The 24140-nt window shown below is 40.5% G+C and overlaps 1 long non-coding RNA gene across 11 annotated transcripts in view; it reads left to right on the top strand.

Moving 5' to 3' along the window:
• LOC308197589 overlaps positions 1-24140 on the top strand; it is a 455405-nt gene that overhangs the window by 357491 nt on the left and 73774 nt on the right. For 2 of the 11 annotated variants that reach the window (XR_013953118.1, XR_013953121.1), the window contains exons 3-4: positions 6865-6917; positions 9345-9398. The exons of 5 other annotated variants lie outside the window; for them this stretch is intronic. This is a non-coding gene — a long non-coding RNA (uncharacterized lncRNA). Of the gene's footprint in view, positions 1-6864; positions 6918-8678; positions 8934-9344; positions 9399-24140 lie in introns of those variants that run through there. 4 more of the 11 variants (XR_013953123.1, XR_013953126.1, XR_013953124.1 and 1 more) reach the window with 4 other exon arrangements.

Consider the following 24140-nt stretch of genomic DNA (forward strand, 5'->3'; position numbering starts at 1 on the left):
GTTTAGACTGCTGGCTCTGTGCTATTCAGTGGCTAGATTAATGAATCTGTTGTGGCTGTCACAGAATGTCTCTGGCTTTTCCATAGAAGATATCCTCCTGCTCCAAGAGCAGCCTTTAAAATAATAATAAACAAGGATAGGAGCCTCGCACAGTCTAAAGAGAAGGGTGTAGCTCTCATTTTGCAGCCAATATCTCCTTGTTACTTTTCCACAGCAGTGGGGAAACCTCAAAAACATCTGTTGCTCACAAAACTGCTGAGGTTTGCAGCAGATCTGGAGATCATCTAGTCCAACCCTCCTGCTCAAAGCAAGGGTCACCAAGAACAGATTGCTCAGTACCACATCCAGTTGGGTTTTGAATATCTCCAAGGATATAGGCTCTGGGAAACCTGTGTCAGTCCTTCCTGGGCTGTGGAGCCCAGAACTGGACACAGCACTCTAGAGGAGGCTTCACTAGTGCTGAGCAGAGGGGAATGACCCTGTTCCTCAACCTGCTGGCAGTCCTTCTCCTGAAATCACGCAGGATGCCACCTTTCTGGCAAGGCCACGTTGCTGGCTCACAGTCAGTTTTTTCACCAGGATCTCCAGGCCCTTTCTTGCCAAGCTGCTTTCCAGCTGGTCAGCCCCCAGCCTGTGGTGAAGGTTGTTGCATTTCCCTTTGTTGAACTCCATGAGGTTCTCACTGGCCCACTTCTTTGGCCTGCCAAGGATCCTTTGAACGGCAGTACACCCACGTGGTGTTCCTTCCCAAAAGTTCCCATTTAGTGAACATACATGCCCAAGGAACCAGCTGGAAATTTCACAACATGGTTACAGCAAACTTAGTCATGTTATTTCCAGTCCCATTCAGCACACAGAATGCTCAGTGTTCCTTGAAAATTTCCAGTTTCTGTAGAACTCGTCAGGAAATGCTGGATAGTTGGCATACAGACTTCTATGCTAAGCATACTCGGTGACACTCCTCTAGTCACATAATGGATGGTGCACTTAGAGTCTGCCCTAAAGTGGACATGGACAGGAACAGTGAAGAACACAGGTTTATCAGGCAGAAGAAAAGGATAATTCTCTATGGTTAAAGCCTTTAGCTGCAGAAATGCAGTTATCATGCAAGAAACTGTGTATACGGATCAGATATTTGCCCAGAGAAGTTGTGGATGCCCCATCTCTGGGTGTGCTCAAGACTATGTTGTACAAGGCCCTGGGCAACCTGATCTAGTGGGAGGCATCCCTGCCCATGGCGGGGGGATGGAGCTAGATGATCTTTAAGGTCCCTTCCAACCCAAGCCATTCTCTGATTCTATGATCAAATGATTTACTGAGTAACTTTAATCCCAATCTGGCAACAATTTACAGTTTCCCCTTGGAAGCTCTTTTCAACTCTGTATAACTCAGTTATTCTTTCATGAAGCATTCATAGCCTTTACCTGCTTCACATGGGTGTTGTGAGGCTTCATTAATTAATACTTGAAGATTCTAAAATAAGAAAGTGCCATATAACTGCAATGTATTCCTTTTATTAATTCCACATAAACTATTTTGATCAGACTCTTCAGCTGCAGAGCCATCAGATCTCACAGCAGGCAACTATGGAGGTAATTTTTCCTTTACTGAATTGAGACCCTAGGTGTTAATGGTTGACTGTTAATAGGTTTATCCCGTTAAGTAGGGGGAGAAAGAGGGCTTTGCCTGACGTGACACCAGCAAAGAAGGAAAATATCCAAAGCAAATTCAAAACTGTTGAATATAAGTGATCAACTTATGGCATGTGTTGGAATGAGATCCTAGGAATGGGAAAAGGTTTATAATAGTTCATACAGTCTGAAGGTTTGCAATGAATTTTGAGCTACACATTGCCTACTTTCAATTCACTATTTAAGAAAGAAACCTCTATAAGACCAAGCAATGAAATCTATCCTATTGCTAGTAGAGAAGTTTTGCAAAGTAAATGTTTATAAACCTTTCATGAAGTTAATGATGCTTATTAAAACATTAAAAGCAGTCATTCACAACGACTCCTATTTTTAAGAGCAGTTATATTATCACACTCTGCTCTGTGAATTAATGGGCAGCTTAGTTACTTATTTGGTTTACAGTAAATGTTGGCCAGATTATATAATTTGCCTCATGAAATATTTAGGGGTTTTTGAAGTTGTAATCATTTTTAAAGTCTGCAGTATCTACAATATCTGTGATAGTGTGAATTTAGCCCTTGAAATAATTCCTAACATTGATATCCCTTTCTATACTCCCAAGAACCTAGGTTTCCTTACAGAATTACATTTATATTACCTTTTTTCCCTGCTGAAATATTTCCACTTCTAGGTTTGTGAAACTTGCCATTTTATGGCCAATAACATAGGGGTTCAGGGTTGGAAGTAGGGACATGCCATTCATAACTTCAGGGAATGTGCAGCCAGACACATATATGCTTACACAAACCTGATTTGGGCTAGGACAACAAGCTATTATATGACTGGAATTACCATCTGAGTAGAAGAAGTATTAGACTTTTAAACTCCACATTGGTATGGCTGTGGAAAATGCTAACAGTTAACACTAAATGCTAACAGTTTCTGGTTACTTTGAAAAAGCATCCCCAATTAAAAACCTCTAGAAAGAAATATTGTGTATGTAGTATGACTACAATTTCACAAAAAACATAAGCTTACTGATATCACTAGGCCTTACATATGGGCCTCAATTTAAACATATGTTGTTTACTGTATAAGAAGAGACTGCTGAATCAGAGATGTAAAAAGTGAACAGATATTTTTCTTTTTAAAAAAGTACTAAAAAAACCTGCTAGTAAACACTTCTGGCAGTGTTTCTTTGTCTCTGATTTTGTTTTCAGTTTGGGGTGGTTTTGAGTGGGGTGGTTCTTGTTCTATACAACACAGAGAACATCAGTCCATCCTCTTTCAAAAAAAATATCTTTATACATATATAGATAACAAAAACATGGTTGCAGGCCAAAAATTGTCAAGGGACTCTAGGGCAGAGGTATCAGCTGTAGCTATTTCTACTAGTAGTAAATAATTAAATGGACTTAAAACTACTAAAGTAGTTTAAAATAGCTAATGGCATAGGCAGATAAAACCTTCAGTGCCACCTTTTCCATCTTCTGAAAGGTCTAGTGTGACCAGATTTTTAACAAAATCATTTTAACATGAGAAGCACAAGAGAGCACAAGTGCTTTGAAGAATATTTAGGCAAGATTCAAACTGGCGGAGGAAGTTCAGAGCACTTATGGAAACTAATTGTCCCTGAGCAATTAGTGGCTATTTTTGAGAACTTGTGGAAGACTGGTAAAGAATGAACATAAAATCTGCATTTCAAAAATGCAATTTCAAAAAAGAAGTGGAAAAAATGAAGATCTGAGTAATTAGAGACATACACACACAGTCCCCAGAAATATTCTAGCATTTATCTATTTATAAAGAGCTTCCTTCATGGAAGACAATAATGAGATTAAGGCATAGATAAATATGTTCATGGAAAAGAAATTGTATCAAATCAATCCATTTTCCTTCTTTGTCAGATTGTGGTAAGTGATTCAGAGGAAAATGATAGATGGGATACGTCTTTCACGAAGTATTTGATTTTCTAGTATTGCTGTCTCAAAGTGCATTGAAAACGATGACTAATGGGAATGCAGAATTCTCAAATACTAGGGAATTTCAAATGGATCTCTGCAGTGATCCATTTCTTTTAGATGGATTTGTTCTACACTCAGCTTTTTATTATTTTCAGTAGTATTTTGGACAATGAAATACAGAGTATAGTTGCATCTTTTGTGGATGACACCAAAACACAAGGGTTTGGCTGCAAGCACTTTTGAAGGCAGAACTGTAATTCAAACTCATCTTTATGAATTGGAGAACTGGCTGGGTATTGACAAAAGTAAAATCAATACATGCAGCCAAAAACAGAGCAGTTACAAAGTTCAGAATATATTATAGGAGTTATAATGGATCATAGTCTAAGTTATGAGCAAGGAGTGTGATGTTGCAAGAAAAAACAGCTCTTATTTGGGGGTATACTAGTAGAAACGTAGCAATTGCTTTGTTAAGCACGGCTGAGACTTCAGCTGGTACATAATTCTGGACATCACAGTGTGCAAAAGATGTACACGTTTGGAAAAACCTGTAAGGGAAGCAGCTACGATGGTAGGAGGTTTAGGAAGCATGAGTGAAGTTTGAGTAAACACTGCTTAATTATCACAGAGAATAGAAGACTTACAGGAAATAAAGATCTTTCTAATGTTACCCAGATATTAAGGTGAGAATAATTATGCTCAATGTCTAATGAATGATAGCAGAAATAAATTGGCTTGACTTCCGAATACTGGGTATTCATAAATTGCAACAGATTATGTAGCAACATTGTGGTAAACTCCTTAACCAGCACTTTTAAGAACAGTTTAAACATGTTAGGGATGATTTAAGTATTCTTGATTCTTCCTTCGTGCAGGGAGTTTGACTAAGTGCTCTCTTGAGATCCCTTCTAGTCTTATGTTTCTGTGATTTTAATTTACATGGAACTCTCTAAAAAATCTGGGTCAATCTATTCGTTTTTTATACATCAAATGAAAATGTTAGATACATGAATAACTCCATATGTTAGGATATATTATTTTTTTTTTAAGCCGTCTTGGGTGCTGGGAAATGCGAAGTTAGTTCATCCTATTTGCTTAATATAAATTGTTGTCAGTTGCCAGGTCTCTCTCATTTGCAAGAAATTGTTTTATCTAATGCTGACTTGAGAATTTGAGTTTTCTTGTTCTAGGTTCTCTAGATCATTTTTGCTTCAAATAAGAAAGTAAAACAGTGATTATTTTCACATTTGTCACGAAAACAAAATTCTAATTCCTCATTATGCCTTGTATACTTCAGAGTGGAAGTTTCCTGAATTCTTACAGGAGGCTAACTTGATCTGGTTTTCGTGGTTTCCTGTAAATGGAAAGTTTGAAAAAGTTATCGAAGCTGCCTAAAACCCACCACTTTTCTTGTTAGTTTTTTTTGTTTTGTTTTGTTTTGTGTCCTGTTGTCCACCCCAGTAGGACTCTTAGATCCACGGTATTTTAGAAAAGTACTGACACTGGAATTTCTGCTGTTTGTACAAAACAACAGTTTCTTGGGAACATTAAATTTGTCTTTAGACACAGATGAGAAATCACATACATAGTTTGCAATTGTCCAGTTTGGGATAGCTTTATTGGAAACCTCATACGCAAATGAATCTGTGCATTGGCCCATGCATTTTTTCAAAATTGCCAGCAGGACTGTACAGGTTGACATTTGCATTCAGACTTTCTGCTGGTAGAAACAGTGTGGATTTCACAACAGGAAAGATGATTTATACTTACCAGGGCCTCAAAAACTTACGATAATGTTGCTTGTTTTTGTGGGTATATAAATCAAAGGAGGAAAAACTGAATTTAAATCTTTAAAAGCACACAGTGAAATGGTTCAATCTGTATGTATCCTTAGGCTTCATTTTAAAAATTACTAGTTGGGCTGATTAAAACATGTTAAAAAGCAGCCACTGTGGGGCTTTTTCAAGTCTGTGTGCTTATTAAAACCAGAGAGCATGCGAAACAATGATATAGTTCCTTAACCAACAGTTTATCTTCCATGAAGGAAAATACCATTATATCAGTCCTGATGAAACCTAATTGCTAGATGACTGTGATCACATTAACTGCTTTGTGCTCCAAAAGTTACACTTTAAAAGTGAATTCCTGGATGCATTAGTAAGCTTAACTTATATCAGAGTCTTGTTGAAGAGGAGTATTTTGTGACTTGTGTTGATCAAACATCATTTTGATCGCTTATACTTAGTATTAGACTTGATTAAATTATACAGAAGTAATCTTCCTGACAACAGCCTTTTTTTTTTTTTTTTTTTTTTTTCTGGCTCACACACTCACAAAAAGAAATCCCTGGATCCCAACTGTGCCTGTAATGAAGGTGAATTGTGTTTAATGACTTAAAGAGTGCCATTTTGTGCTTAACAGTTTACGTATTGCAAATTACCCTGTAAATACTCTATTTCTAGATCAAATTAATTGTATAACAAGTTGTGTTGTGAGGCAGTGAATTTTCCTTGCTATTTTAGCTCCCAGAGTCTGGCAGGTTTAAATGGTTTTCTTAAAATCCTTCTCATAAGCTTTATGTTACTACCATATGAGTACTTAAACACAGATATGGAATTCATTATGGATGTGGATGTTGCCACTTGATGTTTAAAACAATAAGCAGTTATGACATTTAGTGGGCTTTGACTTGCTTGCCTTTGTTAATAAATCAGTGCACTGGAAATTGCATGACTTCACCTTTTATGCCCGTAATTCATTAAATTAAAGATAGCTGGCCAAGTTAAGCTCACCTGTAATTACTGTGGGCTTACATGGAGTTATCCCTGATTATACTTTGCCTAAATGCAGCTTACTCCTCAAGTGCTGGATCTAAAACATGTCAACTGCATCAGAGTCCAACATCAGTCAACTTTGAAATGAATATTCAGACATGGGAACAGAGAAACCCAAGAAATGTGAAAGGAAGCAGCAGGAAAGGGGAAGTGAGTGGCAAGACGAAAGTTTTGCTTTCTGAGCCCTTGTCCTTTGGTCCATCTATCTACCTGCTCCTTCTGTAATGTACTTGTGCATTATATTTTTTCTCATGATTCCATTGCTTCATTTAAAAACAAATTTAATGAAGATTGTGACTAGATAAGCATGAGAGGTCAAAACACAAAGAATCTTTGGGTTTGAAAGTATTGCATAAGCACCTTTATTTACCATTAACTTTGAAACTGTACCACCCTTAATTACAGAAGTTATTTCCTCTTTTTCCATTACCCAAGGGACATTTTCCTGAAAACTGTTACTGTCTGCTTCAGAAGAACGAGGACTAAAGGTACAGACGAAAACATTGTTGTGGTACTTAACTGATATTTAAGGAAAAGCTCCAGGCCACTGATTTTGGATCAATATAACACCATCTAGCTCAGTAGTGACTAAAGCCAGTCTTAATGTTCAGCAACAGGGAGGTGAACCAGATTGATAAAGGACATGAAAATATTCCCATAAACCTCTGCCATCTCCTACCTTACTAGCAATTGTTGTGTTCAGCTGGGCTCTTTCTGGCAGCCTCCTATTTATCAAGGGCTGTGTCAAACACAAATCTTAAAGAGTCTGGCTTGAACTGCAGCGTACTAGTCTGCAGGTATATAATGCAATGCTGAGGTGAACTTCTGATCCCATGAGACTGAAGCTTCCAATAACATCTACACCAAAAGAACTTGGAACAGGAACACGCTGATTGATATATTGGCAATAGTCTCATATCAGAACCCAGCTTTACCAGGACAATAAATGAACTATGGGCTCGATAGATTTAAGTGATACAGCAATGATCAAAGGCAGAAGAGGAACAGCTTTTTTTGAATACGTTATGTGTGAACCTGGTAGTTGATCTAAGAGACTTCTGAAAGTAAATGATCTTACAGGGTGTACATGAAGTCACGTCAATTTAGCTTGATTATGCAATATTTTTAACTGTATTTTGGTAATGGAGATCCTTAGCAGTGATTTGACATTTCCTTATCATGGTCTGAAATAAAAGCTGAGGTGAAAATTAAAAAAAACATTATATTGGCTGTCACAGAAGTATCAAAAATACTGAAGGCCACTTTACCACTGTAGTCATGTGTATACACAGTAGATTGCACTGATTTACCTAAATTGGCTTTTAATTGTGTTTTCTGTTTGTAAAATATGAGTGACACCACAGTAACATTTGGCCTATTTGAAACTTTGCTTTCAATATTCAGATGGTCACATGGACTTCTTTGCTTACCACCTTCTGCTTTAATCTGTGAAAACAGTGCCTGTGAACTGAGTCATCAAGAAAAAGGAATGAAAAAATTAGTGTATACACATCACAAAATAAAATATATCACACTTTTACATTTCTATGCTTTACCAATTCTTGTCCCACGTTTGCATCTGCAGAATCTGGCTCATTCCCTCTCATACCAGGGACATGTTGTAAAACTAAAATCCTTTTTGTCAGTGGGTTCTGGATACCAGTGTAATAAGCAAGATAGAACATCTCAGAATAAAATTAATAAATCTGGCCTCAGAGCAGGGCTACGTTATGGTAAGGCATGAACCAGATACTGAGTAATATAGACAAGAAAAAAAAAAAAAAAGATGATTGTGTAACTTCTTGTTAAGCAAACATTTTCTTTTATGCAGGGAAAGGTACAGGGGTCCAGGAGAAAGGAAAAAAAAAATGTGATCATGTAATTAAAGACTGTATCAAAATATATATCCACAAGAAAGCCAAAACAAAAAAGTTGCATAAGCAGATTTAATTCTAGAATTTGATAACTTTAAAGTACTTGGTTTTACAGTCTTCAGCATGCCTTTCTAATATATGCTTTTCAGCCTCTGTGCTCATTTCACTGTTTTTACTGCTACCTAAAACTGATCCCATCCCTTCACAAAAATAAGTATCCTCATCAAATACAAAATGGATATTTACGTTGTATAAATAAGAACCACCAACAGAATACAAACAAGAAAGGGTTATGGCTGTAGGGCTGTAGGGCTGAGCTACAGCTGTATCGAGGTAAAACAGATTGGCTTAATTGCAAGAGCTTTGCATGATGAGGTTCTGATGGGAGAATATCTTATTGCTTAGCCAGATGTTGTGAGTTTACCCTGACTGTGAGAGTGATGACACAGCTTACTTGCTCTTCAGAGCCATGTAGTATTAGGCAGGGAGTTGGAGTACTTTAGTCATCACAACTTTGAAGGTAGGGTATAACCCTGAAAAGATATTTTAACACAAATGGCAAACTTTGTTAAAATATATAGTTTTAATTGTAAACCACTCTGCTGTAGAAGGTGGAGGGCTGCAAAGGCTGTAAGTAATGTGATTTCTATGTATCTCAATGAACTGTTTGTGTCAATTGTTATTTTATTTGGTGCTTTTCTAGTAGGGTTGATGATGTATTTGGTTGTGATAGTTTTTGTAGAATGTTTTGCGTTGTTACATGTGTTTTGTTGGTTTTTGTTTTTTTTTTAATCTTGAAAGAAATTTGGCTGATGCAGATTTGGCTGAAAAAGTAAACTAGAAGGTGGCAGCAAGTCAAAGTCTTCTTATTTCTTCTCTTAAGCTGTTGCTTAGCCTTGATGCACTCTGTTGAACAGGCTTTGTTTGCCATCTCTGAGGTGGCTGTATCTCAGTGGAAACAGATGTGAACCCTTTCTGTGAGAGGTAGAGGTTTCTTGCTTGATTTTTTTTATCGAATGTGTTCTTGTACTCAATTGAGAGGTTTGCTGACATCAGGAGAAGCACCACGTGCTGTATCAACGTAGGCTGTGTGAAGTAAGTTAGTAGTGCTATCTGTGGGCAAAAAATATGTTGTTGACCATAAATCTACTTAGAACTGGCTAAACTTGTAGTGCTTAATTAAATTTTCTCTTCCTATTATCTGTGACTTGATAGCTTTCATAACAATGGTAGAAGTTGAAATATAGGGGCAAATGCTTTTTCCTATCTGTACTGTTGAATCATACTAATGCTCATATGGAGCTTGTCTTCAGTTACGTCTTCAGGTTATGTTTGTAAGAGCAGGCACCAGGAGTTGTACAGGTCTGTAGACGCCAAGCTGTGTGATGGTGCAGAAGAGAGTCCAGAACTCATAGTATGAAGGATTTGTTACTGCTACTGCATCTTCAGCCTTACATTTGTTCTTATTTAGATGTAAAACTCTTTCCAAGAGTTAATAAAACATGGTTATAGCCCCAGCTGTGTGGACTTCAGCCTTATGCTCATGGAGCAGATCTGCTGCACCTGTGCAAATCAGTACTTGCATTAATTTGAAGTCTGCATGCACTAGTTCAAATGGTTCAGTGTGGTGTAGGATGTGCAACTGTGATTTACAGAGACTTCAGCATTGCATGCAAGAGTAAAATTGATCTTACCTGCCTTTAGGGTTTCAATAATATCACTGCATCTTTAATGCCTCATAATGAACATTTTTTTCTCTAAACTCATGAAGCTAGAGTGTTCACCAGTTGATGTTCTTACAGGTGGGGAAGTTTGTGGAACACCTAACTTGTGATTTAAAGCCATTTATTTAGAGAATAGATCTCTGTATTCTTCTGTGACACCTAGATACCTGTCAGTTGCCTTAGCACCCTCTGCTGTGTGCGTAGGCTTTGTCATATGGGTTAATAAGCCTATTTCTGAATCAACAAACACTCTCTGTGTCTGACAGCATTTATGTGCATAGTCAGGTCAGCGAACAGCTATATGCTCTGTGATTTGTGTAGAGACACAACAATCCAAACAGAACTGCCAGCCACTCTTAGTGCAAACATAGGCTACTGTACAGGGCTAAGATCAAGTACAAATACAAGAAAAACTGAAATATAAGATACTTCTCCCACAATGTGTTACTGAGAATAGCATTTCTGTTTGAATAAAGCTCTCAAAAAGGAATTTAATTGCACACAGCAAAGTCCATGTAAGAAACAATGTTTTCCTAGCACAAAGCTGCTGGGGGGCGGGGGGAAATACTGATTGGTGAGGCTCACTTGTGTGCGTGCAGTGGGGGTATTGTCTTTTCTTTTTTTTTTTTTTTTTCTGTCTCCTTCATCCTCTGCACTGAAGTCTGGCAGCACACAATTATTTTAGTTTGACTTTAAGTCCTGAGGAGATGTATTTTTACTGGTGCTACTTGTCTAGGGGAAGGGAGTCTTCTGTCTGAGTGAGATCTGAAAAGCCAGATGTGCGTGATTTGGCTGAGATTTGGGAGCCTGACCACTGCCTAGGAACCTGATACTGGCTCATATGACATTGTCAAAATCTGCTCGGCTTTCATCTGAGGGTCTGTAGCATGCCCTATTGTTTCAGTGAACGAGGGCAGTGTTGGTGATCCATCAAGGTTTTCTGTGAGTTTATTACTGTTGGCTGATCCAAGTGTTCTTTACGAAAGAATTGTATTCCTTGTTAAGAGGAAAACAGTCAGCCATGCTACATCCTGTGCTCAGTGCGTGTGGCTTAACAGTTCCATAATACAGGTCTCTCTCTCTGTTCTGTAGCTGCACCTTGTCCTCTGCTCCTAACCCTGTGTGATAACCAAGTATTGTTTCAACCTTGAGCAAGGAAAAGGAGAAGCAGGGCTAGATGAGGCCACTTGGCTGTTGGTCTCTTTCAGGAGCTTGCAATTCTGGGCATTCATGTTGAGGTTAACTTACCCAAATTCCGGCAGAGCTTATTACTTTTAATTCCACACAACCTTACTGTCCAGTAACAGTGGGTAATGGAAAATCAGCTGCCTCATCTGTGTGTCAGTACTAAATTTGTACTTCTGAACGTGCAGACTACTTCCAGGAGCAAGTGAAAAAACTTGCTTCCGGACTCGTCTGTATCCAAACTACCAGATCTTATGACTGTGTCCAGAACCCTCTGATCAGGAAAAAAAAATGAGTCTTTCTTTTCTTGTCCTCCCTGAAGACATGGATTTTCTTCTGTGGAACTTGTAAAATAGAATGGAACTATAATCAACAGTGAGAGCTAGTTTTCTAATTATAGAACTTGGACCTATTTCAGAGGTTCATGAAAAAATAGTGCGTTTTGTATATTAAAAAAAAAAAAGTAGTTATTGGTGATGTTAGTAAATCTACACCAAAAACAAGCGTGATAGTTGGAGAAAAAGTCACCTCCTAAGTGATATAAAAACACATTAAGGCACTAGTAAATAGCTAGGTTTAGTAAACATCGGTACTTCATTAATCCAAGCTCTTTCACTCTTTGCTTCACTTACAATTTAAACCTTTCCCATTTTCACTGATTATGTAACGATTTATATTAGGTTTGCTTTATGTAATTGTATTCTGGAACTGTGAGGTTGCTGCCTCATTGCACCTTATGCTTATCATTTTTAAAGACGTTTCTATCTCTAGCGCTGTCTACTAGGAAAGTCCCTGAGCAAGAATACAAAATAAGAGAAGGCAAACAGAAATAATTGGTGCACTTCTTTTTTTTTTCTTCTTTCTTCTGTGTATTTATGCTTTAGGAGCAAGGCTAACTGTCCCATCTTTCCTCCCACTCTGCTGCCTCTAAATTTCATATTCATATTCAATGTATCTCAAAAAAATAAAAATAAAAAATAGGGAATCCTTCTACATGGGACCTGCTTTTAATTTAAAATATATATATAATTTTAAGAAGTTCCTATTCATTTAGTTCAACAAAAATGACCCGCTCTTGCAGACAGTAGTCCTTAAGTACATGTAGCTTGCTCTAGATGTTACAGATTTCTCAGGTTTGAGATGTATTGTGTTTCTGCCTTCAAAGCTATTATTTTAATGTAAAAAAAAAAGTGTTTCTCAGGCCATTGTTCTCAATAGTGCAAAGAGGGGCAAACATCACCAATTTTGCAAAGCAAAAGACCTTGTGAACATAATGTTTAACAGCGAGTGGAATTTTCTCAGACCATTAGAAATTGATGCTTTTTTTTTCTGGCAAGTGTGCTAAATATGAGTTCAATACAAACTGGAATCAGGATCTGTTATGAGTAGCCCTAATTACTTACTCAGATGGCCTCTTCCTTGCTCTCCTTGTTTTAAATGCACATTTCGGTCCTTTAAACTGTTCTGTGTTGCTCTTTCTTCACAGTTTCTCTGAACTGATGGTGGCTCATTGCATGAGCGACAGTACTGGGCCACTTTTCGTAAACCACAGGTGAAGCCTTGTTTGTTTGTTTCTTTGGTAAAGGCAGAGTGAAGTGATGAAGCTTTCTGTGAAAACCAAAAAGCCATAGTGTTTTTGTTGTCAGTCTGTGTATTGGCACAAGGCCCCACATGAGACAGGCTTCAGAATGCACTGGATTTGCAGGAGGTGGGGGGATAGAAGTGAAATAGTATATGGGCTGGTAAAATCTGAGGGGACAGGGCAAATGTGGAGAGATCAGCTATAGGGATGAAAACTGGATATGGCATTTTCCAAAGTAGAGAAAGGACTAGAATTGATCACTGTCCTTAGTTTCCTCAACAGCTAGGAGATCTGGAGAACTGCTTAAGAGTATAAACTGGGGAAATTGTTGTGCCTCACAATGATAGACACAAACTGCTAGTAAGCTCTAGCTGCAAATGGGCACGATTGGAGCTGTCATCAGATGTAAGAACTGCTAAAAGTTAGCAGCTGGGGCATTGTTGGGTGTTCTGGTAGAGTTCCCAGTATGCACCTACTTGTGTTGGCTTTGACTTGTGCTGATGTCATCTGCTGTGCTGGTCATAGTGTAGTTGCAAGGATCTTGTTCACCTTGGTTCGGTTGGTTTCTACATTCCTGAGCAGATGTAACTTTGTTCCTAGTTACTAATTACAACTCTGTTACTGGCAGGCACTGACTAACAAACAAAGCCTAGGTTTCATCTGAAACTAATGCCAGACATCAGTGTATAAATTGATGCAGAAGATGGTGTGGCGCTTTGTTTTAGTGGTAGTATTGTTTAGGGAAGACCTAGGTTATCATTTAGAAGCCCTGTGACAACAGTACGTATTTATATGAAGGCAGAATTGCAAGTCTGACCTCACGTTTTAAGAAGAGATTTTACAAAGACAATAGCCCTCCATGTAAAATACTCCTGGGTATAGTCTTGTGTCCAGAGCAGCCCATTCATCCTTAATTGCATATCTTGAAGCTTTCTGTGTTTATGTCAGGGACTGCAGAAGTCCAGCATGTGGGGAAAATCTACAGTAAAGATGTCATTTCCCAGACTTTAGCTTTGCACTTGACTAAATCCTGATCAAACGCCTGCTGACAATGACTTAGAGTTCTCCAGGCACAGTCTGAAAGCATCTGTGGGAGAACAGCAGCGACCTCCCCCAGCAGGAGAGCGTAGGTCTTGCACAAAACTAGCTGGAGCTGCTCTGTGCATTTGGGCATGGCAGTCCATACCATGCCAAGCAGGGAGGAAGAACGAGGACTCATCCTGCCTTTTTGCTACCCCCCTCTGGACTCTCTGCCCAAGGAGAACACCAACAGTAATCACTACAATTGCCAGATGTGACAGCACTGACTTCTGCTGTGGCATAAAAAATAGAGCTTCTTGCTTACCCGCCCAGCTCTGGCAGCCCATGCCCATGTACCTCTCCATGCTGAGTTCATGAGCTGCTCTGTGCCTGCAGGCTGACATGTGCCCACCACCATGGATGTGAGCAACTCTGTTGGTGAGAGGATTCAGTTTGGGAACACCAGCTACACTTGCTGAGTAAGCCTGAATGGCTTTCTTTCAGGACTTAACTACTGCAAATTGAAGAATTACAAGGAATTACATAACTCTTCACAAAAAAATACATATGTTGAAGATGCATTATGGCCCTAGCCTCTTTCCACTAATGGATCTGAATCCTTAATGAAAATACCACTCAAGAAGATGGATCAGAAGTGTAGGGAGAAGATGGATCAGAAGTGTAGGGTGTAGAGCCCAGCACAAAAGGCTCAGGAGGCCTACACAGCACCCTCTTGTTGGCCCAGTGGAAAGGGCAACTGCAACTGCAAGAGCAAAGTAAGGGCAAATTCTGTGTCACTGGCAAACGCCCCCAGAGACCTGTTGTCATGGTGAAAGGCAGCATGTTAGAGGTGACTGAGTAAAATGTGCAAGGACAGTGTATTCAGACACATTGGGAGTTTGGTGAGGGAACTCGAAATCTAGATCTGAAGTGAGCGGTTGGCTACTGACTTCTCGAGTGGTCTGAATCCAAGCCCAGCAAGTCAGCAACAGCCTGAAGACAAAGATTTCAAATCCAGGCTGGAATCTTTTGATGTTATCTCATATTTCAGCTCCAGTTGTAGTGAGGAGTAGCAGAATTCAAGTGAAAGACCTTGGTTAGCTGCTTCTACAGCTGTGGAGGATCAGTCACTGGTTCAACAGTGGGTGCTGAGCTGAGGCTGAAACTGAACAGGGTAGGCTTCAAATAGGAATGGCAGCCTGTAAAGGGAGTGTTCTGTGCATACAGAGTGAAGAAGTTGCTGAGGGTGTGCTAGAGTAAGTCTGACCTTGTGGAGCATACACTTCCTTCAAGGAGTGCTCACCTCTTGAGCTGACCCGAATAAATGTTGCAACCAAAACCACTTCCTGGGATTTTGTCCTTCCTCTGGCTGCCTGTGACTTTTCCTTTAGGTCACTGTTCTGCCTCGTATAGATGATGGTGGCTCAGCTCCCGGGAGAATGAGCTGCTACTAGTCCTATGTAGTTATCATTTTATCATTGAACACAGCTGCTCTGAATTTTAATAGGTAAGTCTTCTGCATCTGCAAGTAACATATGGCTAGCACAGAGCTGCAGCTTCAAGAGCCTCTTCTGCTCACATCTCTATCAGGCAGCCGTGGAATGGAAACCTGCCACTTCAGCAAAGGCATTTACAGCAGGCAAGCTGTGGGAAGATAGTCTGTGTAAACACGCTGTAGTTAATGTCAGGTATCCTAACGTGTGCTAAACATAATCTTCTTGACTTTGTATTTGTGTACAGTAATCTCCTCTAGTGCTTTGCTGTTAATAGATGAAGTGCTTTCAGGGTGGTGCAGTTGCTAACACGTATATAGATCTCTAGTTAGTAGGAAAGGTCTTCAGTCAAGCAGGGAAGCTCGTCTAAGCCTGCAGCTTCCCCAGAAGGGAGGTGTCATAACTACAGGGTGTGTTTTAGCTGCAGAGATGAAGCTGCAGCAACTTCACAATCCCAGAGGCAGCAGAAAACAATGCACCTGAAAATGTCATTTAAATGGCCTTACTGCTCAGTCCCTTACCCACTGTGGCTGCTGCCCACGTCCATATGTTCCCTGCCCTCCCTAGGGCCTTTTTGGAGTGTTTACCCTTTCCATCACATCTCCCTCCTATTGCATGAAAAACAGGTATTGATTTTTTTTTTTCTCCTGCCTCAGAAGAGGAGATCACAAAATCCTGTGCTATTGAAAGCAGTACCTCAGATATTTGAGAAAAATTACTTATTGCCGTTAGCAGCACAGGCTCTGGCCCCAGTGATAACTTGTGAGATGGAGAAATGATGACTGCTGTTTGGGGGGAGGAGTGGGGATTATTCCTCTAAACTTTGACCAGTTCCAGTAAATGTTCCTTACACCTCTTATTACAAATTGCAAATGGGGGACTTGTCTAGGTAAGCAAAATCTGCATGGATGTACTCAGTGTAGGTAGAATAAGATAATACTCAGCTGACACACTGCGTTGCGCTGGCATAATGACATATGGTTATAGCTAGCGTATATCTCTCTCAGCTGTATGTGCTCTGAGGCATAAAGAGGATAAGTGACTTGTACAAGGCTATTCAGAGGATCAGTCATGGAGCAAAAATGCAGTGGCCTTAAAAGCTAATTAACAGTCAAGAGACAAAATCATTACTCTGAGTGCTCCATATTTTGTTTATTTTCATTCTAAATTAGAACGAAAAGTTGAATCTTTCAAAGACGTGGTGATATCTTTTCCAACCTACCTTTCCAGGTCAGCTTATACTATAGAATAACTTTAGCTTTTATAATGTCAGACTTATTTGACAGTCTTTTTGTCTCAATTCATGTAATTTCTGAACATGTTTGGAATGTTTGCAAAATTGTTTAATTACCGCTCCCACCTTGAACAAATGTTGACTGTCCCTGGGGGGAAAAGTTTCTGTTTCAGTTAAGGAACATTTCCATATAGGAACTCCTCCTGCTTTAGAATATTTCAGCCAGTCCAACTAACTTGAACAACTCCAAAATGGTTTTTTAAAATCCAGGTAAACAGGATTGCCACATGTTGGCAAGTGACTTGCTCAAGAAGCTGGCTTCTCCAAGTGTTATGTTTGTTATGGCTGCCTTTTAGCATGCTGTTGCAAGTACATGGTGGAGGTATGCTGCATCGTGGTGTAGGTGCATAAAGTCCTTGCAGTGTAGCAATGTGAAATGCATTGTTGCCCAGGTATGAATAGGATCTTCTTTGAGCTAGAACTAAGTGACATGGCTTTGTTGTTGTTGTTCTTTTGATTTTTATTTTATTTTTTTTTACTAACGGGATTATTTGGTATCATCTGTTTCTGTATGTTTTGTGTGCTTTGGTGAATAATAACTGAGCAGCAGTAGGAGTTGCATGTAGTAGTTCTGAGAGGCAAACTAATTTCTAGAGTATTGGAAAAATAAATCTACACCCCTTCAACTCTGAGCTGTACCATATTTAAATCAATGCCAACGTCTGGAATAGGAGAAGGAAAAGGCAAGCAAAAAAAAAAGTTATGTTTTCTTCTAGAACAGGTAGTAATCCAAATATAACTGTAGTGAGCAAAATGAGAACTAACTGCGGCCTTCTGGATTCTGTGCAAACATCTGTACCAGCCATAATGAGTACAAAATGAAATTGAAGCACAGGAAAGAATGATAAAATGTTACAGTCCTACTGATGTCTGTAATAATGGGATAGTTGATCCAAGAAAGGGTTCTTCGAGTGCAATGAGCACATACAGTTAATATCACTTGAACAATACAAGTGAGTATATCTTTCCCCAAGATGTGCTACATGGCATCTGTAGAGACTGCAGCGCGTGCAGTTTGGGAAGGGGGAGCTGGAACTGATAATGAGGTGTGCCTTCCAAAGGGAAGGGCAGCAGGCAGCTGATGAGAGGAGGGTCGACTTCCATGTATTGCTTTCCTCCCACGGGGAAAAATGCACTGCACCTCTTCAGTAGATGTAGATATCTGCAGTCACTCCACCCTGTATTGCTCACTCTACCAGTACTAATGAGCTCCAGAAGGCATTTTGCTGTCTGAGGAGATGTGCCTTTACTGCTGTTCCTGGGCGTGCATTTTTATACTCCCTCCATGAAGCAAGCAAATGCAATCCTGGCCTGTGTGGCTTCTGAAAAATTCTTAGGAGTAGTGTACTGGTGTAAACAGTAGCTTCTTTACTAAAAACCTTTCTAGTCCAGGGCTTTTTCCTCTGCATTTGCAAGTGTCTGTGTTTTGTTTTTTTCCCTCCAGTTAAATGCTGCTTCATCCTCTGCCTGTAAGCTGAGTGAGGTTCTTTACTGGAATAAGCTGTGTCCTTAAACAGGATGAAACTAGACTCAGAGCTGGCATAAATCACCACTGCACACTGCTTCAGTGCAGCTATGCTGATTTGCTGTTGCTGAGTTTCTGCCCTGTCTCCTCAGGACTCAAGCAGCTCTGAGCTCATCGGTTAGGAGTGGCCAGTTTTCAAGAATACAAAAAGCTACTGTAGTTCACACACACAAAATTGTCAGGGTGGAAAAGAGAGATCTTACAGTCACTTCCCCCCTCCCGCCCCCCTATTTCTTTCCTCCCTTCTTTCACGGAGAGACAGAAAACCTCTGTTTTGGTGCTGCTACCATTCAAGAGCTCAGATGAATACAATACTTTGTCAAAAGTCATATTTGTGTCCATGTCATTTGCAGGCATTATGGCTAGATAATACGATAACAGTCAAACTGGACAACAGCAGTTACTAACCAGTCCCACTGATCACACTTTCCATTTGAAATAATGACAGCTGCTTAGCACAAACTACTTGCATTTAAAAAAAAAAAAAAAAGGGAAAGAGAAAAAGGTGGAGGGGGGAAGCCTCAACTTTCCTTGGATGGAGAACAGAAAGAGTTGCTTTCTGCTGTGGTTGTGAAATGCCAGGATCTATCTGCAGGACCTGTGCTGTTTACAGCCTGGGGAATGTGCAGGGTTACAAGACATGGGAACAGTCTCCCCAGTACCAGCACCGGGCTAACTGATTGAGTCCGAAATGGCGGAGAGCTCCTGACCTAAGCACGCCTGCTAAACAGAGAAGAGAGGACTGCATGCATACAGGGGATGCATCTCTACTGTGGCTCTGTTCATTGACTAAAACTACAGTCCTGTTTCCCAAAAGGTTAGTCTTAGGTCCATGCTTGTCTTCTCAGATAGCTTCATGTTACAGAGCTCCCCCTTCCTGCCCTCCCTGGGGTCATGTTCCTGGCTGTTACTTTTCTCCCCTTCCTGGCTGCCTCGTCTCCCTCTAAAATCACTCCTGTGGGCACCAATACAACTGTAGAAATTCCGGGTGGGAAGTTAGTCACTTATAAGGGCTTTCCAAACAGGCCTTACTGCAGCATCTACAGTCTTATGTCAGGGTCTCCTTATTTCTAACCCTCTCACTCATTAAAGGGACTCTTATTTTTCCCTCCTGCTTAGAAAGCAAGAGGAGTACGAGCTCACCTACCAGCTTTAATGAGCTCTACAGGTGGAAGTACTGTGAGGGCAGCTGTCACTGCTGGAAGCCTTGCTCTGGAGCACCTCTGTGGTGGTCAAGGCCATGTTTGGCCATACTCCCACTGGGACAAAGGCAGGCTATCAAGAATGTCAGACTCATCAGGATGCGGTGTGGTGTTTTAACCAGGCTGACCCAGTGATGAGTGCCAGCAACATGTGCCTGACCTAATGCCGAGCGCACCACTGTGCTTGCCCCTTGGCTGGTCGCTGCTGTGCCGGCGATCAGCACAAGTGGTGGAGGGAGGGAGGACATCTGGCAGAAAGCTGACCAGGGCTTTGTTTGTTCATGTGGCAGGGTAAGCTGTCCTGCCAGTTCCGCGCTCTGAGCAGGTTCACCATGGGGTTAGAGAAGTGCGAGGCTTGGCTCAAGGGGAAGCAGCAGAAGTGCGTGCCAAGGGTGGGGAGCAGGGAGAGGCACGTCATGAGCCTGCCTTAATTGCACACCAGCACCCCGTGCTCCAGGTCATGGCAGCGGTTGTGGTGGTCCCTGGGTCAGGGCAGGCAGTGTCAGCGTCCCCAGGGGCACCCACCCAGCTGCACCGCCGGGACTGCTGGCAGTCCGTACACACACGAGCCTGCAGCGTGGCCCCAGATCCTGCGGCTGCTTATTAACAATACTTAGTGCTAAAGAGGAATTTTTTATGTCAATAGGAAAGCGTTCGCTCTGTGTATCGCGGGGTTTAAAGGAGCCCAGCCAGCAGGGAATTGCTGTTTCCTCAGGTGTCAGAGGGCTGCTAGCAGAGGTGCAGCCGTGCCTGCCCCAGTGTGCAGCCACAGCACTCACTGCAGCCAGCGCCTGCACCCAGGGCAAGCAGGCTCACAAGTCAGTCTCTGGCTCGCAACGTGTGGTGCCTTTGAAGTCGATCGCTTTGTAATTTCTGGCAAATGGAGGAAAGTGACCGGACAAAACAAGTCAGGGGAGGAATATATCTTTGCTTTCCACTAAGCCAGTTCTCCCTCATCATCTGCCAAGAGTAAACTTCAATTTATAATAGAAAAATAAATCTAGCTAGAGTTTACATACAGAGAATTGTTTTTAAAATGAATTTTAGTTGAAGGAAAACACTGCCTTATTGCAGTCATGTTTTCAAGCAGCAGAAATCAGATCTTTAGGGTAGAGGCAAAAAGTGAAAGACGGGCAAAGGGCAGAAAGGACTTGCTCCACCACTGAAGTGCCCCTGCATCCCATCACCCAGGGATGAGGATGGATACCTAGTGAACTGCTGCAGGGTCTTTCAGATAATGCTATGTGAGTGGGTTAGGAGCACAAGCGTTTGAATTCAGCATTTTGTTATATTTTGCTGCTACATACGCCGTTCATTAACCGGGGGAAGCTCATGCAGGTGGATGAAGCTAGAAGAACTCTAGGATTAATCTTTCCCTCCCCTTACACTAAGCCAGACCCGGAACAGGTACCAGTGCAGGCACCCCTGCACGCTCCATGTGTGGCGGCACTGCTGATGCTGGTGGGGCTGTGCTCTGCCTTCGTGCCCCAGATACAGGGGCTGTCAGTAGCCAGCTTGCAGCTGCAGTGATGACCACCCCTTCAGGTGGGCTCATGGGGGGAAAGTCTTCAGCACCTTCTGAAGGGAGTGATGCTTCAGGACTTGGTGCTTGCAGGCTGACTCTTGCTGTGAATTGGGAATATTCCATGTGGGAGAACACCAGAAAGACCTTTCCATTTGCAGTCTGGCAGAATTTAGGTATCTTCTAGCACTGCTCTTTTTTTTTCTTTTTCCCTCTTCCTTCTCACATATGTAGAGTGAATTTATTCAGCAAAGTGATTTGTCCAAAACACCCCCATTTCTCCTTTTAACTTTCACCCAGATTGCACTGCAAAGAGAACTGAGGAAAATCAGCTGCACAAATGCTTGTGCTGGTGTGAGGCAGAGCGTAGGGGCAGAAATGAACAGCTAGGGACAGCAAATATATAACCTAGCTAGCTCTAAAAACACTTCTGATTGAATCAAACCCCATGTTCAAATGGGGCAGGGTTGGAAAATCGGCTGGAGATGGCCTAAATGTAATCTCAGCCAGTTCAGTTTTATGCTTTTGGCATAGCTAATGTGGATTGAGGTATCTAAAGATTAACCCCTGTCATCTTTTCTCCAGTTTGCTGCATCAGGCCCCCAGCTGTCCTGGTGCCCTCAAAACACCAGGTTTTCAGTTTGCCTGCTGTAGTTCAGTGAGCTGGTGTGACCACCCTAAAAGGGAGTCTTGCTGGTAGCAGTTGTTGGCTGTCACTTGCTTAGCGGGTTCCAGCAATGCAACTGTCCTTGTCAGAGCATGAGATGTGACTTGGTCTCCTATGAGCAAATGTGTTCCTCTGGAAATCAGATGAAATTTTTGGCTAGCAAGGAGGCTGATCAAAACAGCATGGGGTTACAATCCTGTTTGGGGTACAGTTATGGAATGAGTTTTCACATTGTAAAGGAGAGAGTCTCTGCTGGGGGTTATCTAGTAAGTGAATGTTATATTAAGGATAAAAGAGCAAGTGTTTTTAAACCATCTTCAGTCTAATATGATGTATTACCTTGTGGTTTACCTCTTTATGTTAAAGATGTAACTATATATCATGATGATACTGTCTGTCCTGATTTTTTTGTTTTGTTTTGTTTTTAAAAGCTGACTTTCTCTGCTTGTATCCTTTATTGAGATTCAGGAAGCTAATCATCCCTTACTGTTTAGTATAATATTTTCCTCACTTCAGCCAGATGAGCAGCCTTTATTGTTTTACATCTAATTACCTGCTAAAGAGTAGTAGAGTTGTGAATAAAATGCCTAAGTGAATGTTGAGCAGATTTCAATTTTTTATCTGTAGGACAGAAGCTACAGGGTGAGGGGGGGTGTAGTTATTGAAGTCTCTTAATCAGCAGAAATTTCCAAGTAAGAACAAAACTAGAGATCATGTTAGCAGCTTCACAGAGACAGGTAAAGTAAGTATATATGGAACAAAATTAGGCCCCAAATTACTTGAAGACAGTGACTCTGCTGCTTTCAAAATAGGATGTCTTGTCTTTTCTGTCGATGTGATTGGAGATGATTTTTATGGACAGTTAATGCAACTAGCTTTTGCAGATGTTGGTATATTTGTTTTTGCTTGAAGGCTTTCTTCATGTTTCTGTTGCTGCACTGAGGACTTGGACTAAAAGTTTAACTCTAGTTTTGAGGGGCAGATTCTAATACTCTTGTTCAGGAATATCTTGTAGAGCAAACCACATTGTGTATAGGAATGCCATGTGGTAATGCTCTGCAACTTTTAGTTACTGAAGAGTGTTTTTTCATGATATTCTCAACCTTCTCAGTCCAACAATTCTAAGAAGAAATACAAGTACTGCAGAAAACAAGGTCTCTTACAAGACTCGGGCTTGATTTATCAAACACAGATAAAGGATTAAAATGGTAATGGATTTCTTGTTTATTTGTTAATGCTACTGAAGATAACTCAGTTTTGAAAATTCTTGGAGTTACTGTACATCTGTAAGTTTCTTTGCTTTTTCTGGTTCTTGTATGTTAATTTGTGTGACCAAATGCAAGACTTAAGATATTGTTTTGTCACTTTCAACACTCTTAACAATCTGCTTTGGATTGCAGTGCTTTGCACAGAGTAATGATTTTCTATGTCCACCCTATAAATACTGGGACATTGCCAATACTGAATTCCTACATTCCCCACACCCTTTCCTATTGTATTTAAACCAGCTATTCTCATTTTCGGAGATGGGCAGGGTAAGTGCAAAGGAAGATTTCCACTTCTGTCAGTTACAACAAACAATTGTAGAGAGAGAAACAGAGCTGGGTTTCAAGCTTTTATTGAAGATTCACAGCCTTGATCCTGAATCCTCAAACAATTTCATTAAGATACTCATATTAGGAGCGGTGTTTCTGGGTCAGGGTCTGATAGGAATGGTTATAAAAGGTCTGAAGTTTATTTTGACTGAAGGCTTTCCATGCATACTGAATCAGTTTTTTTCCTTTGAAAGGTACAGTAATATTTACAAAATAGAGAATATTAAACTGGCAAGATTTCTTCAGGTATGACGTACGGATGGTCAGAAGTATGTAGAATGTGACAGACTTGTTTTTCCGATGAGCAAATCAGCTTAGCTATATTCTCTATCACTGACTCAAAAGCTCTGTAGGTGGTATTAATTTTTAGTTGAAAAATTGTTCAGAAATTCACATCTGTTTTAAAAAAAAAAAAAATCTGAGTGCCTAGAAGTTGTGAATTGAAAAGTTTTAGTGGCTTAGAGGGAATCTTTCTTTGATAAATCTTTTCCTGGGTAAGCAAAACTTTGGTCCTTTCTCATGAAATTTCCCTCTGATCTTGAAATTGATTGATTGTACTAGGTGTAGACCACGTAATGTTTTTTTAGGCACTGTTGATTCTAGAAAAGGCAAGTTATCCCTAGCCCTGAGCTGTAGTACTGTTAGTAGTGCGTGCCTCAACTATGCAAAGAATCTGTTAATTCAATTAAAACATGTCATACTTGTGTAGTGTTAATATGTTCACCAAGCAATGTACTAATTTTAAGGCTACTAAACTCATTCTGTGATCTTGAGGCCATTTCTGATCTTTCTCTCTTAGGAGATGTTAGCTGATACTTGAATTTCATTACATAAACTTAAAAATTATCTACTAGTGCAGTCTTAATTGAGCAGATTGGCTTGAGTTGACCGTGACGGGAAAAGCAAAGCACTTAGACTTCTAGCATTGATAAACAAGTACAGCAACATGTCTGGGATATTGGGAAACTGCTGAGACTAACCCAGCTCATGGTAATACTTCCCAACATCAAAACCTGTGAACGCCTACA

Source organism: Anser brachyrhynchus (assembly GCF_964034855.1).
Source record: "Anser brachyrhynchus genome assembly, chromosome: 6".
NCBI lineage: Eukaryota > Metazoa > Chordata > Aves > Anseriformes > Anatidae > Anser > Anser brachyrhynchus.